Raw genomic sequence first — 16,852 nt, 5'->3', positions numbered from 1 at the left:
TGCCCAAACTACCCAACAATTGCATGAATAATAAAAAATAGTGAAAAAATTATAATGAACCCAAAAAAATTAAAATGTGAAAACAGTCCAAAGAATTTGTTATTCAATTCAATTAAGTCCAATCCACACGTGAGAGGGAAAGAGCCATCCACCTTCGTCCTATGAAGACCACATGCAGGCACCCCGTGGCATATCCGTCACCAAATGAGATGTAGGCTTACCAGATAGAATGGATCCAAACGAATATACATTCGAAGGATCAATCAAAACTTCAGAATACTCTCATATAGAGTTGTCCAACGTAAAAAGGCTCTCCTGGAAATTCTCAATCAAATATTCAAACGATGGGAAAATCTTCCACTTTAAACCTCAACGCCCATTATAGAACTGGTCTTTTTCACGCTTGGTCCACAGCTGAACACCTGCCCCAACGCCTCCTTCACAGACCTTGCAGAGATCGTGTCTAGGATTGAACCTTAAAGATGAAATTCATTAGTTGCAAACTACACAGCACAGCAATGATCAACTGTTGACATAGGCAACCCGGGAAAGTTGGAGATCTACCAAGTATTGGGACGTCTGCCTTTAGTCCGACGGATTGTGTCCGAAACTGTTGCATACACACGGTCGGGCCAAGTTGGCGAAAAATCCGATCTTTTAGAACGTGATGACGTAATTTCGTTGCGATGGGACTACATTCAGGCTAGTAGCCAATAGCTTTGATGTAGGAATTTGATCTGAGCATGCGAACGAAATTACGTCATCACGTTCTAAAAGATCGGATTTTTCGCCAACTTGGCCCGACCGTGTGTATGCAACAGTTTCGGACACAATCCGTCGGACTAAAGGCAGACGTCCCAATACTTGGTAGATCTCCAACTTTCCCGGGTTGCCTATGTCAACAGTTGATCATTGCTGTGCTGTGTAGTTTGCAACTAATGAATTTCATCTTTAAGGTTCAATCCTAGACACGATCTCTGCAAGGTCTGTGAAGGAGGCGTTGGGGCAGGTGTTCAGCTGTGGACCAAGCGTGAAAAAGACCAGTTCTATAATGGGCGTTGAGGTTTAAAGTGGAAGATTTTCCCATCGTTTGAATATTTGATTGAGAATTTCCAGGAGAGCCTTTTTACGTTGGACAACTCTATATGAGAGTATTCTGAAGTTTTGATTGATCCTTCGAATGTATATTCGTTTGGATCCATTCTATCTGGTAAGCCTACATCTCATTTGGTGACGGATATGCCACGGGGTGCCTGCATGTGGTCTTCATAGGACGAAGGTGGATGGCTCTTTCCCTCTCACGTGTGGATTGGACTTAATTGAATTGAATAACAAATTCTTTGGACTGTTTTCACATTTTAATTTTTTTGGGTTCATTATAATTTTTTCACTATTTTTTATTATTCATGCAATTGTTGGGTAGTTTGGGCAAGCACTCTTGTATGTTATGTAATCTTGATACTTACATATTATTGTCACATCACTAAGTGGTTTAAATTCATTTTATATAGCGCTACACTATAATTTAACATTTGGAATTTTTTTCACTACTGTATATCCTCGTGATTGTGTTGGCAGCTTTTTTATGTGTAATTTTTGGGGTTAGCGCAGTGTTGATTGTCATTGACAGTTCTTTTGGATGCTTAGCTGAGAAAACCCCTCCTCCTCTCCTGAAGACCCCTGGGACGTATGACATCATTTGCCTAGGCATGAAAACTAGGAAGTAACTGAAGAAATGTAAAAAATATATACCGTATTTTTTGCTCCATAAGACACACCTGACCATAAGACGCACATAGGTTTTAGAGGCTGAAAACAAGAAAAAAAAAATATTCTGAACCAAATGGTGTACTAAAATATTTTACAGTGCCCATGAAATGCAGAGTGACCATTACCATAGAAAATATTGTCAGGGTATTGGCAGGGTATCACAGAGTATTGGCGGGGTATGGCAGAGTATTGTTGGGGTATGGAAGAGTATTGGCAGGGCATGGCAGAGTATTGGCAGGGTATGACAGAGTATTGGCAGGGCATGGCAGAGTATTGGCAGGGCATGGCAGAGTATTGGCAGGGTATGGCAGAGTATTGGCAGGGTATTGCAGAGTATTGGCAGGGTATGGCAGAGTATTGGCAGGGTATTGCAGAGTATTGGCAGGGTATTGCAGAGTATTGGCAGGGTATGGCAGAGTATTGGCAGGGCATGGCAGAGTATTGGCAGGGTATGACAGAGTATTGGCAGGGTATGACAGAGTATTGGCAGGGTATGGCAGAGTATTGGCAGGTTATTGCAGAGTATTGGCAGGGCATGGCAGAGTATTGGCAGGGCATGGCAGAGTATTGGCAGGGTATGGCAGAGTATTGGCAGGGCATGACAGAGTATTGGCAGGGCATGGCAGAGTATTGGAAGGGTATTGCAGAGTATTTAGCAGGGTATGGCAGAGTATTGGCAGGGTATTGCAGAGTATTGGCAGGGCATGGCAGAGTATTGGCAGGGCATGGCAGAGTATTGGCAGGGTATTGCAGAGTATTGGCAGGGTATGGAGGGATGGCTGTGACTTGTCACAGAGCAGCGCTATGGGCACTACAGATGCAGCCCACAGCACTGTTGCCATCTGATCTCTCCCCTCCACTGTACAGATCTGTACACTGTTCAATGTTGACAGATACTGAAGTTCCACATAAAAGTGTGTATATAACCAAAACCATTTTTTTGTTTTGGTTTTGGATGGAGTAGGGAAAGGGTTTGCACCCCTGAGAGCTTTCTGTTGCTGTCTGTATCCCCAGTGGTTTTGGTGACCACTGCAGTTTCCCCTTGAGTTTGTAGGCTAAATCTATAAAGTCAGGCCTGGAGGTCCTTCAAGGTGGGTAGTAGTGAATGTGAATTGGTTGGGACCCGTCTTGGCTACGGCTCCCCCTAATTTGGAAGGTTTATGGTAATACCTGAGATTACCGGCAACTGTCTCGGAGTCGGTGTGGTGTGGCTGGAGGCCTACTTCATGATGCAAAATGCATCAAAAAAAGGCTGTATTCACACTAAGGCGTTTTTTGATGCATTTTGCATTTTGCAGAAATGCAGGGAAATTTTTTAACATGGGTTCCTATGGAACATGTTCACATCAATCCCTCTGCGTTTTTGGAAAGGGTCAGGGACTTTTTTTCATGCAAAATGCAGCGTTTTGCATGTACTAGAAGTCAATGGACCTGCATCAAAAACTCAAGTACCTCTTTTTTACCGCGTTTTTACCGTGATTTTGCCTCGATTTGCGTTTTTTTTCACTGTACATATCTGGCTGCTAAGCAACCACAGTGTAAAAAAAAAAAAAACGCAAAACGTGGCAAAATCTCAGTAAAAACGTGTGTCCAAAAACGCGACAAGCACCGCAAAAAGCACTGCAAAAACGCTCAAAAGCAACATGCATAGATGTGAATCGAGCCTAAGCCCGGAGATTTTGCCAACCAAATCCGTCGGATTTTGCCGTCGGATTTAGTGCGACGGATTGTGTCCGAATCTGTTGCATACACACGGTCGGGCCAAGTTGGCGAAAAATCCGATCTTTCAGAACGTGATGACGTTATTTCGTTACGATGGGACTACATTCAGGCTAGTAGCCAATAGCTTTAATGTAGGAATTTGATCTGAGCATGCGTGGCACTTGGTCCGATGAAAATGCTCTACACATGATCGGATTAGGTCCGTCCGGCCCAGTTGGTCGGGAAATATTTCCAACATGTTGGAAAATTGGGTCCGACGGAGATTCGGACGGAATCAGTCCGATGCATACCACACACAGTCGGATTATCTGACGACACGGTCCGATAGGACACATTCCGACAGATTCTCCGGCCGTGTGTACGCTGGTCGGGACCCCCGTGAGTCCGGTCGCGGGACCCGCGGACTCGATCGCCGCAGGCATCCCCGTGATCGTCTCACGGAGCGGCCGAATGGAGAAGTGCCGTCGTAAACAACATTTCTCCATTCTGCAACTAGTGACGCTGATCTCTGCTCCATGTGATTGGAGCAGAAATCAGTGTTCACTAAATGAAAGCCCAACCCCCCCACAGTTAGTAACACACCCCTAGGAACACTTAACCCCTACACTGCCACCCACTGGTTAACCCCTTCACTGCCAGTGTCATTTACACAGGAATCACTGCATTTATATAGCACTGATTGCTGTATAAATGACAATGGTCCCAAAAATGTGTCAAAAATCTCCGATGTGTCCCCCACAATGTCGCAGTCACAATAAAAATCGCTGATCGCCGCCATTACTAGTAAAAAAATAATAATAAAAAATTATTAATAAAAATGCTATAAAACTATCCCTATTTTGTAAACGCTATAACTTTTGCGCAAACCAATCAATAATCGCTTATAAAAAATAATATTTTTTTACCAAAAATATGTAGAAGAATACGTATCGGCCTAAACTGAGGGAAAAAAATGTTTTTTTTATATATTTTTGGGGGATATTTATTATAACAAAGAGTAAAAAATAATGCGTTTTTTTCAAAATTGTTGCTCTATTTTTGTTTATAGCGCAAAAAATAAAAACCGCAGAGGTGATCAAATACCACCAAAAGAAATCTCTATTTGTGGGAAAAAAAGGACGTCAATTTTGTTTGGGAGCCACGTCGCACAACCGCGCAATTGTCAGTTAAAGCGACGCAGTGCCGAATCGCAAAAAGTGGTCTGGTCTTTGACCAGCAAATTGGTCCGGTCTGAAAGTGGTTAAGAAGTTACATGTGACACTTATGCAGTAGTAATTTTGACCATGCAGAACAGGCTTACACTTGGTTGTCCCGGTAGACCTTTCACATCCAAGTTTGACACCATGTCTACCACCATGTCTACCACCATGTCTACCACCATGTCTACCACCGCTAAGAAATGTCCCTCATGGTCCTTAGATCAAGCAGAGTTTCCGGCCCATACTCTACTCCAACCTCCAGCTCCCATTCAATGCCAAAACCGCGGCTTTGCGCTACTCAAAGCTGAATCCCACCCCCCCCTAGACTGAGATGGACGTGCTGCTGGGTTGCCAATACCTCCCGACCACTAATCTCCCCTTTCTCCCCTTGATTCTGTTACGTTGGCGTTCGTATTTCCAATCCACCAGCCTAAGATCCAGGCACTCTCCCTAACGTCAGGTAATCATAAAATATGTGCTGTTTGAAGACTGGATGGCTCGGAGGTAAAATGGAAAAGCCGTGCAGACACATATGAAACTAATAGCAGTAGCTCAAAAAGTAGCCAAATAAAATTCTCCAAGAGCGACCGTGCCAAAGAACCCTCAAGCCTGACCTGCAATATCTCCGGCAAATTGGGTCCCTGCTCGTGGGGGCCCCCGCAGATACCGTGTTACATCATATATGTGTGTGTGAGATATTAAGCGCCACCGCTCGAGACTCTGCAACGGCTCCCAAAACTAATTTATTTCCCAAGCGCTGCCACTGACGTGAGGCTTCATGCTGGACCAAGAAATTTTTAGAGAGCGTGGAAAATGGTAGCACAGTCGTCTCTCTCTCTCTGTCGGTTCTGGCAAGCCTTGCCGCTGTCCTAATCACCAACATGACGGATGTTCATTACAAACGTCTCACTCGCTCCCCTATACTCCTGTGGTTTTTGTATATTTCGAGCCATGAGAAGTCCCTAATGGAACGTAACAGTATCCTAATGTTTCCTTTCAAAGTTGTTATTGTTTCTCGAGGATATAACCCGGCCCTCCTTATTTTTCTGGCAATCTCCGCTAATCCATGATTTAATCCCCTTTATTTCTTGGGCTTTCCCTAGTCACAAATGTGTATAGCTGTCGATTTAACCCAAGGCCCTCCATCTTCTCTAAAAAACAGCTTCTTGTTTGCTGCCTTCTGGGTGAAGGCTCAGATCCATAAAAACGCAAAGGGGCGGCCGGCGGGGTTCAGATCTTCTGGTATAATCAAAGAGCTATTTGTTAATTCCGTTTAATGACTACAGAGCTTAAAATATAATCATATACTAGACAAGTGACACGGGGGGAACGTACGGTAGGGACTCTTTTAAGGCTGCTTACGTAGAACGGAGTGAATGAATGCTTTCTATTGTTGTCAAATTATGGTCATTCGCTTTCCCGCGATCAACTCCCAACCTGCGGCTGTTGGAGAAGAAAAAGCATGGCGTTCAAAATTTTCAAATGTAGCGTGTCCCCTCGTGCCGCGTACACACGATCGGAATTCCGGCCAGAAAAAGGCCGACGAGAGCTTTTCATCGGGAAAATGCGAACGTGTCTACGCTCCATCGGAATTTAGCTGTCCGAATTCCCGCCAGCCAAAAATTGATAGCATGTTCTCAATTTTAGGAAATATAGATAGGAAAAACTTTCTATCGGTAATTCCGATCGTGTGTATGCAATTCCGACACGCCAAAAATCACGCATGCTCAGATTCAACTACGAGACAGAAGCTATTGGCTACTGGCTATTGATCTTCCTTTTTCTAGTTGTGTCGTACGTGTTGTACGTCACCGCGTTATAAACGATCGGAATTTGGTGTGACCGTGTGTAAGCAAGACAGCTTGAGCCGAATTCCGTCGGAAATTCAGTCGGGAAAACCATCAGAGCTTTTTTCCGATGAGAATTCCGAGAGTGTGCATAAGGAGCCGCAAGTAGAATGGGACCCTCCTCCCCCCACCCTGCACAGCCAGGCACACACACATTTCCACAGGCACTCTAAGTTTGTTTTTTTGAGGGATTAGTACTTGGATAGGGATTGGGAAATTATGGGATGCCCACTTAACTTTAAACACCTTCAGGGATAACCTTCCTATATACAGTCTAATGCCCCGTACACACGAGCGGAATTTCCGTCCGAAAATATCTTGGATGTTTTTTTCCGATGGAACTCCGCTCAAGCTTGGCTTGCATATACACGCGGTCACACAAAAGTTCTCTGAACTTTCGACCGTCAGGAACGCGGTGACGCACAACACTACGACGAACAGAGAAAATGAAGTTCAATGCTTCCGAGCCTGAATTGCATACAGGCGCATTTTCGGATAGGAACTTTTCCCCCGACCGAAAAATAAAGAACATGCTCTCAATCTTTTGCTGGCTGGAATTCCGCCAGCAAAAGACCGATGAAGCACGCACACACACACGCGGTCGCTTTTTCCGACAAAAAGCTCTCATCGGAATTTTGCTGGCGGCATTTCTGCTCGTATGTATGCAGCATTAGGGTTGCGCCGATGCTAGTATCGGTATCGGTATTGGTGCCGATGCCGAGTATTTACACTATCGGTACTCGTGCAAATGCACCGATAAATTCAGGCTCGGTTCTTCAGCTGTCAACAGGTCTCCCCTGTTGACAGCTGAAGTGTTAAAGAAGTTCGGTAATTGGAGCTGTCAAAAAAAAAAAGCAGCTGGCAATGTTAACAGCCCTGAAACACTAAAATAAAAAGAAACATTGTTTCTTTTTGAATCTTTCTGTTTCTTCATCTGCAGATCAAAGGGATGAACAAATGTTCCTCTGTTTAACCCCTTAATTTACTCTAATCAGCCTTAATTACTCCCTATTCTCCTCCATTTAAAGCGGACCTCCACCCTGAAGTGGAAGTTCCGCTCATCTGATCCCTCCCCCCCTCCGGTGCCACAATCAGCACCTTTCAGGGGGGAGGGGGGTGCAGTTACCTGGATAATCCAGGTATCTGCACCCACTTCCGGGACAAGACCACCGCAGACCGCCGCAGATGCCCTGCCCCCCGTTGTGTTCTGGGAAACTCACAGTTCCCAGGACACAGCGGGGACCAGCAGAGACACGCAGCGCGACTCACGCATGCGCAGTAGGGAACCGGGCAGTGAAGCCGCAATGCTTCACTTCCCGATTCCCTGACAGAGGATGGCGGTGGGAGCAGCAGAGAGACGAGCGATTGCTCATCATCTGCCGCCGACATCGCTGGACCCTGGGACAGGTAAGTGTCAATTTATTAAAAGTCAGCAGCTGCAATATTTGTAGCTGCTGGCTTTTAAAGCCAGAATAAACCCGCAGATGTTTTTTTTTTTTTTTTCTACCTGCAAAGGAAAAGGCATAATGAGCTAGTATGCACCGCATACTAGCTCATTATGAAATACTTACCTTAGAACGAGGCCCCGACATCTGGTCCGATCCACGCCGAGGGAGCTGACATGCTCCCTCGGCATTTCTTCCGGGTATCGCGGCTCCGGCGCTGTGTGTGCCCGGAGCCGCGATATGGTCATTGGAGATTTCATCCCGGCCGGGCCCGGCCACTACCGGGCTTTCAGCCGAGAATCCCCTTGTGCACATGCGCCGCTGCAGTCAGCGGTGCATACCGAGGGGATTATCTCCTAAACCGTACAGGTTTACGAGATATTTTTTTTTTACCTACAGGTAAGCCTTATTATAGGCTTTCCTGTAGGTAAAAGTAAAAAAAAATGAGTATACAACCACTTTAATATTTAGGTGCAGAACCACTTTAATTATTTTCTTGCTTTTTTTTTTTTCACGTCTATTTTATAAACGATAAACAATTAAAACTTTTTTTGTTTGCTTTGTTAGCGAATATTTTTACCCATAAATATTAACATATATTTACACATTTCACATTGAAAAAGCGCAAAATTAAAAAAAAAAATCTATTTATTTTATTTGTAAATACATTTTCAATGCTTTGTAACACTGCTGACAGCTGAAGTATAAACAAACGTTGCGGCAGGTATCGGTAATTGGTATCGGCGAGTACTAAAAAAAAAAAAAAGTATTTGTAATCGTACTCGTTGGTATCGGTGCATCCCTACAGTCTATATACAGCATACTCCTTCACATCTTCCAGCACACTTGCTTGCAGAACTCCAGCTGGCACACTGTTTGTGAATCTGACAAAAAGCATTCAGTCAGATTTTAGCAATGGCCCTTTACAGGCAGGAACCCGAGGCCCCTTTAGGTGTGCAGCAAATTCAGTGTCCAACATACATCCTTGTGGCTACTGATCCCAGCACCACTTCTTTGGGCACTGCCAACCCGCCTGGCTGCAGATGCCCCTTTCTCTAGCCCTCCTGGCTAACTTCTACAAAGTCCTCCCAGACTGGCACTCACCACCAGCCCACCTGGCTGACTCCTCTGGAGATCTCCCAGACGTGCCGACTCTCTCTCCTGCTGTTCTTTCCTTGCTCCCGTGCCTCCAGGAAGGGGTTTCTCCGTGTGTTGTGGGGGATCCTTCCAGCACCCGAGCTCCGGGCCTGATGTCACCTCCCCTAGACTAGAGGGCACCCTCAAGGGCTACCGACAGCCTCCTCAGCTCTTCATCTCCATCTTCCACCCGACTATCCATGCTGCCATGACTCATTCTTATTTATGAGGTGAACAGGCCCCCTTCCAGCCCCTTTCTCCTCCTAGCTTCTGCCCACTACACCTGGAAGCTTCTCCAAGGTTCTAGCCCCTTTCTCCTCCTAGCTTCTGCCCACTACATCTGCAAGCTTCTCCAAGGTTCCAGCCCCTTTCTCCTCCTAGCTTCTGCCCACTACATCTGGAAGCTTCTCCAAGGTTCCAGCCCCTTTCTCCTCCTAGCTTCTGCCCACTACACCTGGAAGCTTCTCCAAGGTTCTAGCCTCTTTTCTCCTCCTAGCTTCTGCCCACTACATCTGCAAGCTTCTCCAAGGTTCCAGCCCCTTTCTCCTCCTAGTTTCTGCCCACTACATCTGGAAGCTTCTGCAAGGTTCCAGCCCCTTTCTCCTCCTAGCTTCTGCCCACTACACCTGGAAGCTTCTCCAAGGTTCCAGCCCCTTTCTCCTCCTAGCTTCTGCCCACTACATCTGGAAGCTTCTCCAAGGTTCCAGCCCCTTTCTCCTCCTAGCTTCTGCCCACTACATCTGGAAGCTTCTCCAAGGTTCCAGCCCCTTTCTCCTCCTAGCTTCTGCCCACTACATCTGGAAGCTTCTCCAAGGTTCCAGCCCCTTTCTCCTCCTATCTTCTGCCCACTACATCTGGAAGCTTCTCCAAGGTTCCAGAATACAGGAGGAGGCAGCAGAAGAGCTACCTGATGAGTCATCCAGCCTCCCCAAGTCACTCAACCCTGACTCAGATTCAACCCAGGCCTGGCTCTCAGCCAAACTAAATTTTCCTATACTAACAACTAACCTATTTACACTAGCACACTAGTTATATGTGCTAGTACTAGTTATATATGCTATACAAACAATATCAAAATGATCACATTGTACTGTATAATTCAGGACCCTGGTACCAAACTTAGATGCCCATGGACCTGCGATTGCAGGACCCCTGAAGACAGTACTCTATGTTTTCCTTAACTAGTTACTTACTCAGGCCAGTGAAGGAAAACATATTTTTTGGACTGGATTCTAGTAGTTATCTTGTTTTGTATCTTTTACACTACCTTACTTTATCCCATGCTGTCCATTCCCTTTATCTTTTCATGTTTTTTAATTAACTCGATGACGGATCTCACTGGGAGAAATAGCAAATGTAGTACAAATCATAGGGAGAAAAATGTGGAAGCATTGACTTGTATAGTGGCTGTAAGAGCAGCGATCTCTAGCATGCTCATGTATTGTGACTCCAGTTCAGGGATCTCCAAACGTCAAAAAAAAGGGGGACAATTTTCTTCCCCTCAGACTTTAGGGGGCCAGACTGTGGTGAGTAGAAAATGCCCCTGCATTGGTAGGAGTAAGCAATTCCATAGTACCTCAACATTGGTATCAGTGGAAGGAATAGTGCCCCATAATTGGTGTCAGTGGGAGAAATAGTGCCCCATCATTGGTATCAGTGGGAGAACTAGTGCCCCATCATTGATGTTAGTGGCAGGAATAGTGTCCCCATTATTGGTGTCAGTGGGAGGAATAGTGCCCCATCATTGGCATCAGTGGGAGGAATAGTGCCCCATCTCTGGTGTCAGTGGGAGGAATAGTGCCCCATCATTGGTATCAGTGGGGCGAATAGTGCCCCATCATTGGTGTCAGTGGGAGGAATAGTGTCACATCTCTGGTGTCAGTGGGAGGAATAGTGCCCCATCATTGGTATCAGTGGGAGGAATAGTGCCCCATCATTGGTATCAGTGGGAGGAATAGTGCCCCATTATTGGTATCAGTGGGAGGAATAGTGCCCCATCATTGGTATCAGTAGGAGGAATAGTGCCCCATCTCTGGTGTCAGTAGGAGGAATAGTGCCCCATCTCTGGTGTCAGTGGGAGGAATAGTCCCCCATCATTGGTATCAGTGGGAGGAATAGTGCTATAGTTGGGAGGAATAGTGCCCCCATCATTGGTGTCAGTGGGAGGAATAGTGCCCCATCATTGGTGTCAGTGGGAGAAATTAGTGCCCCATCTCTGGTGTCAGTGGAAAGAATAGTGCCCCATTAGGTGTGTAGTCCTGGGAACTCAGCACAAGGATGGTGGGAACCCATCATAATTGAATATGCAGAGCTAATCCGATGTTACACATGACATATAGAGTCCATATAGTGGATGATGAAGAAAACAGATGAAAGCCCCGCACCAGCTTCAGTATGAAGAATGATACAAACAACACCACAGTGTTTCCAGCAAGTCTCCTTACCATGGGGGGTCGGACCCTCAAGTTATAGAATGGTCATGTATGCATGTGACACAGGACTACCCCAATCCTGAGCACTGGACATCAGGTGAAACGGCTCACATTAAGGTCTCTATGGGCTGTATGTGTAAACTCCCTATGCATGCAACAGGCATCATGATCATATGCACACTCCGCTCCCCGGGTAAGCAGGGTAATAAACATGAGAAATCCCATAGTGAAGCACGTTTACGAAGATTAAATTCCTTTATTTAAAATTATACTTACAAAGATCCCATAAATCCAGGCATCAAAATGGAACAGTAAAAATGGCAGCAGCTTTTGGCGTGCTTGCGTCATACGTCAGGTTCTTTCCAACGCGTTTCGTCATCAATTAGACATCATCAGAGGCATAATAGGCACATGATGGTGGAAACCACTTAACCCTTATAATGGGCACAGCAGGTGTACAGATCCCAGAACTCAGCACAGGGATGGTGGGGACCCCTAATAATGGGCACATCAGGTGTACAGACCCGGGAACTCAGCACAGGGATGGTGGGAACCCCTCATAATGGGCACATCAGGTGTACAGACCTGGGAACTCAGCACAGGAATGGTAATAATCCCTCATAATGGGCACAGCAGGTGTACAGATCCCAGAACTCAGCACAGGGATGGTGGGGACCCCTAATAATGGGCACATCAGGTGTACAGACCTGGGAACTCAGCACAGGGATGGTGGGAACCCCTCATAATGGGCACATCAGGTGTACAGACCTGGGAACTCAGCACAGGAATGGTAATAATCCCTCATAATGGGCACATCAGGTGTACAGACCTGGGAACTCAGCACAGGGATGGTGGGAATCTCTCATAATGGACACAGCAGGTGTACAGAGATGGAAACACAGGAATCTCACCAGTCCTTGAAATAAGAGACTGCCAGGTGGTTTAATTCTCCAGTATCCACTGAAATATTAGTTCTGTGTGGACGGGGCCGTTAAAGCGGTAGTAAACCCGCTAATGTTTTTTTTTTTTTTTACCACCTGCAAAGCAAAAGGCATAATGAGCTAGTATGCACCGCATACTAGCTCATTATGAAATACTTACCTTAGAACGAGGCCCCGACATCTGTCCCGATCCACGCCGAGGGAGCTGACATGCTCCCTCTGCATTTCTTCCGGGTATCGCGGCTCCGGCGTTGTGAGTGGCCGGAGCCGCGATATCGTCACTCCCGCGCATGCGCGCGGGAGATTTCATCCCGGCCGGTCGGCCACTGCCGGACTTTCAGCCGCGAATCCCCCTTGTGCGCATGCGCCGCTGCAGTCAGCGGCGCATACCAAGGGGAATATCTTTATATATATATATATATTTTTTTTTTTTACCTACAGGTAAGCCTTATTATAGGCTTTCCTGTAGGTAAAAGTAAAAAAAAAAGAGTATACAACCACTTTAAGAAAGAAAAAGAACATAAAAAGAGAAGAGTTCCGAGATCCGGGTGGAAACATAGTTTTCCTCCTATTTTCTTTCTCTTGAGTTGCGTATGGGATCCAGTTCTCATATGGCCCTTAGCAATTACTCAGCCTAACCGTCTTTAGAAAAAGTCTTGTTTTATTGTACATTCAGAGTCAATAAGGTTGGTCAGTCACCATCCATCCCTCGTCGCGTTTCTGCTGTTTTTTTTTTTTTTTTTGCCTTCGCCATGGCAACGTAATGAATAAATGCTTTTATCAATTTTAAACAAATTGGAAAATGTGTATCTTGATTGCTGGGCCACTTGATTAATCACCCAAAGTTTTGTCACAGGAGCCTGCAATCGCTCAGCTCGCCCCCCTCGGCTGGGCACAGGGTGTGAGGGGACTGACAGCTCAGATGGGTGTTTGTGGTGGGAGGCCGAAAACCACAGAGCCCCCCCGAGCATATGGATCCTATTCCCTATACTGGTCGAGGATGGAAAGCCGGGCCTGTAGAAGGGTGAACACCTCCCTCCCAAGTATGATGGGGGTGCCACACATTTCCATTTCTGTTTGCAGTTTTGCATCACGTAGAATTAAAGGGGATCAAATCTAATCATTTTTTTAATTATTATTTTAGCCTTTTTAATTGCTACAGGCTTTCACCTATGCATTACCTGCCAATGCATGGCACCTTGCACCCTGTGTTGGAGCTCCATTCATTTGAAATGACAAACGCACCTCACAAGGTGTCAGCAGGCCCGCACTCCAGCACACCGCAATGTACATGCCATGCATTGTGTTTTGTTGCATTAAAAAATGATGCAGATCCAGCATGTCTTCCTTTGTCTTGCATAGGCAGCCTATTAGAAATGTATCAAGAAATGGAATGACCCACATGTACCCTCAGCATGCAAGTTACTAGGGATTTTAATGTGCTTCAAATACCTCCAAAAGGACACAACACCATCCAGGGCTGGACTGGGATAAAAATTTGGCCCTGGACTTCATCATGACCGGCCCACTTTAATTTTGAGTGTCTCCATCAGCACTTCCCCTTACATCAGAGTGTCCTCCCTCTTCTCCCCCTCCCGCATGTACTCACAGTTTTAAAGGCAGCTTCTAGTTCCTCTCTCCAGTCATATGATAAGTGACAAGTGATAAGGGGAGAGAGGATGGAACGTCTGCCAGCTGTCTATCTCCCCCTACAGGCTGGATGGAGCAGAAAGCCTAATGCTCTCTCCAGCAAGTGACGGCAGCTGCTCCCCCTAACAGGAGTGAAATCGCGATCACTCACTGTCAGAGAGGAGCGGCTCCAGGACTGCACCTGACCAGCCCACTGAGCTATCGGCCCACCGGGAAACTCCCTGTAGTCCCGATGGCCAGTACATGCCTGACACCATCATGAGATATATATATATATATATATATATATATATATATGGTTCAGTGCTTCTAATGGAAAGAAGAAATGACATAAGGGGTCTGCGACTCCTTCACCATGATGGCGGCACCAACGCAGCAGAGCATTTAGCCGACACGGAACACACCCAATACACGATTGCACAATGTCTTGTAACCGGTAATACTGTAAAATCCTGGTTAGAGAGCGTTTTGCAAGGCAAGCAAAATCTTTAGATTAATTTTGACTTGATATACAAGTAGCGTCATGTCACAACTGAGTATAAAAGAGAGGAGAGGCGCCTCCAAGTGTAGCGATATGTTTTTTAATTTGTTGGCAAAATAAAACATGGAGACATGGATGAATGGGGGGGGGGGGGGAGTTTGCTTTAAAGGGGTTGTAAACCCTCTTGTTTTTGTTTTGTTTTTTCACTTTAATGCATTGTATGCATTAAGGTGAAAACATTTCTGTCACTAAGCACACCCTCCTGCCTGCATGCCTGAGCTAAGGGCAGATGGATTACCGGAAGTAAATGCTACACAAATCATCTGCCCTTACCCAAGATGGCCACGGCCAGAAATGTTTATGCCGCGTACACACGAGCGGACTTTTCAACATCCAAAGTCTGCCGGAATGATTCCGTCAGACTATTCGATCGTGTGTGGGCTGCAACGGACTTTTGATTCGCAAAAGTCTGACGGACTTTAGAAAATGGAACATGCTTCAAATTTTTCCGACGGAACTCCGCCGGACCCAGTTCCTCCGAAAAATTTGCTATTGGCTACTGGCTATGAACTTCCTTATTCGAGTCCAGTCGTACGTCATCACGTTCGAATCCGTCGGAGTTTGGTGTGATTGTGTGTGGCCAAGTCCGCTCAGTCGAAAAGTCAGTCAGAACTCTGTCGGAACTCCGGCAGAACTCCTTCGGATGTCTGTCGGACATAAGTCCTCTCGTGTGTACGGGGCTTTAGAGGGCTGGAGTTTTTCAAAGTGATTTGCCAGCAAAATAAAGCATGGAGACACAAATGGATGGGGCTCTGGATATTAAAAATGAAATAGCGTTTTTGCTCAGATGCCGCGTAGTTCTGCTTTAAAGTGGAACTTCACTCTCTCATTCAACATTGCCTATTTGTAATCCTTATGCTGCTGGCATTAGTAAATACTGCAGAGAGATACACCCACCCCAGTCCGCTCCGGCAGGTCATCAGCAGCACCTGCGCACTTCCCCCCATCTATGGCGGGCATCTCTTTACCCAGGGGGCGGCTTTCTCCATGCCCCTGCTCTCCTTCCGCAGGCATCCGTCTCCTCCCTCCTCCTCGGCGGCCAATCAAGAACGCTTCTCCTTTGAGCCAATCAGCAAAACGGGTGTCTCGCACCTGCTTCATGATTGGCCAGCAGGAGAATCAGTGTGAAAATAGTGAATACTCATTCGCTATTGTAACACAACTGGGTGGGCTCGGAGATTCTGAGCCCCGAGTCCACCCTTTTTTGAAGCCTATTAGTGCCTCTGGCTCTAATCCTGTGCTTAAACCCCCCCCCCCCCCCAATTGCAATCCATGCATCTGGCACCCTGCATGTATATTAGGCGGCCAGATGCATGGATGGGGGGGGCGGGGGCGGCACCCGTGTGCCCCTAATGGAGGGGCCACCACTGACCACATGCATGGAAAATAAGTAAGTAAAGTAAAAAGTAAAGTAATAATTAAGTTAAAAACAAAACACATTTTTGCTTGCATATCATAGGCAGACGCACAGGGTGTGCCCAGGCACACCCGAATCACTTTGTGCAGCACAGATTCCCCCTACTCCCCTGGCCCCCCCGCCGCTTCCTCGCACAGCACGTCCGGCTTCCCTCCTCTCCTCCCCTACCATCTGATGTTGAAGGGATGTTTTAAGGAGTGAGAGAAGGAGACGGTAAATATGTAATTTACAGCACCTTTAATTCTCTGAATGAACATCGTGAGTGATCGGTAGTGTGCGTTTGAGCTTTGGGGTGCAAACCTATGTTGCACATGATTGGATGATGGAGTTCAGCAGTGCTTCCCCTCATTTACTAAGCACTGGAGCAAATGCAACAGTCTATTTGCCTTTAGTAAATCAACCCCTTTGCATTAAAAAAAAAAAAACATTGTGGTTGCATTTGCACCAGTGCAAGCCAAAATGTGTTTTTTTTTTTTTTTCCCTTGCATGTGATTGGGTATTCTTTGCAAAATGGAGCTTCCCCCTCATTTACTAATCTCTGGAGCAACTGCACTTCGCAAAGTGCCCCGTCTATTCGTCTTTAGTAAATCAACCCCCCGTGATTTCTTTGTAAACCAAATGAGCAATTTTGTATTCTGAAAAGAATTTCAGAAATACAAAATTCCCCTTCAAAGTAAATAAAATAAATGACCCCAAATTGTGACAGGTTCCTATTTGGAAAGGTTTTTCCTTCATCCTGGCGAGAGATCCG

This window comes from Lithobates pipiens, unplaced genomic scaffold (assembly GCF_037356315.1).
Source record: "Lithobates pipiens isolate NorthernLeopardFrog02 unplaced genomic scaffold, aLitPip1_a1.2 Scaffold_28, whole genome shotgun sequence".
Classification (NCBI taxonomy): domain Eukaryota; kingdom Metazoa; phylum Chordata; class Amphibia; order Anura; family Ranidae; genus Lithobates; species Lithobates pipiens.
This window is presented reverse-complemented; position numbering follows the sequence as displayed.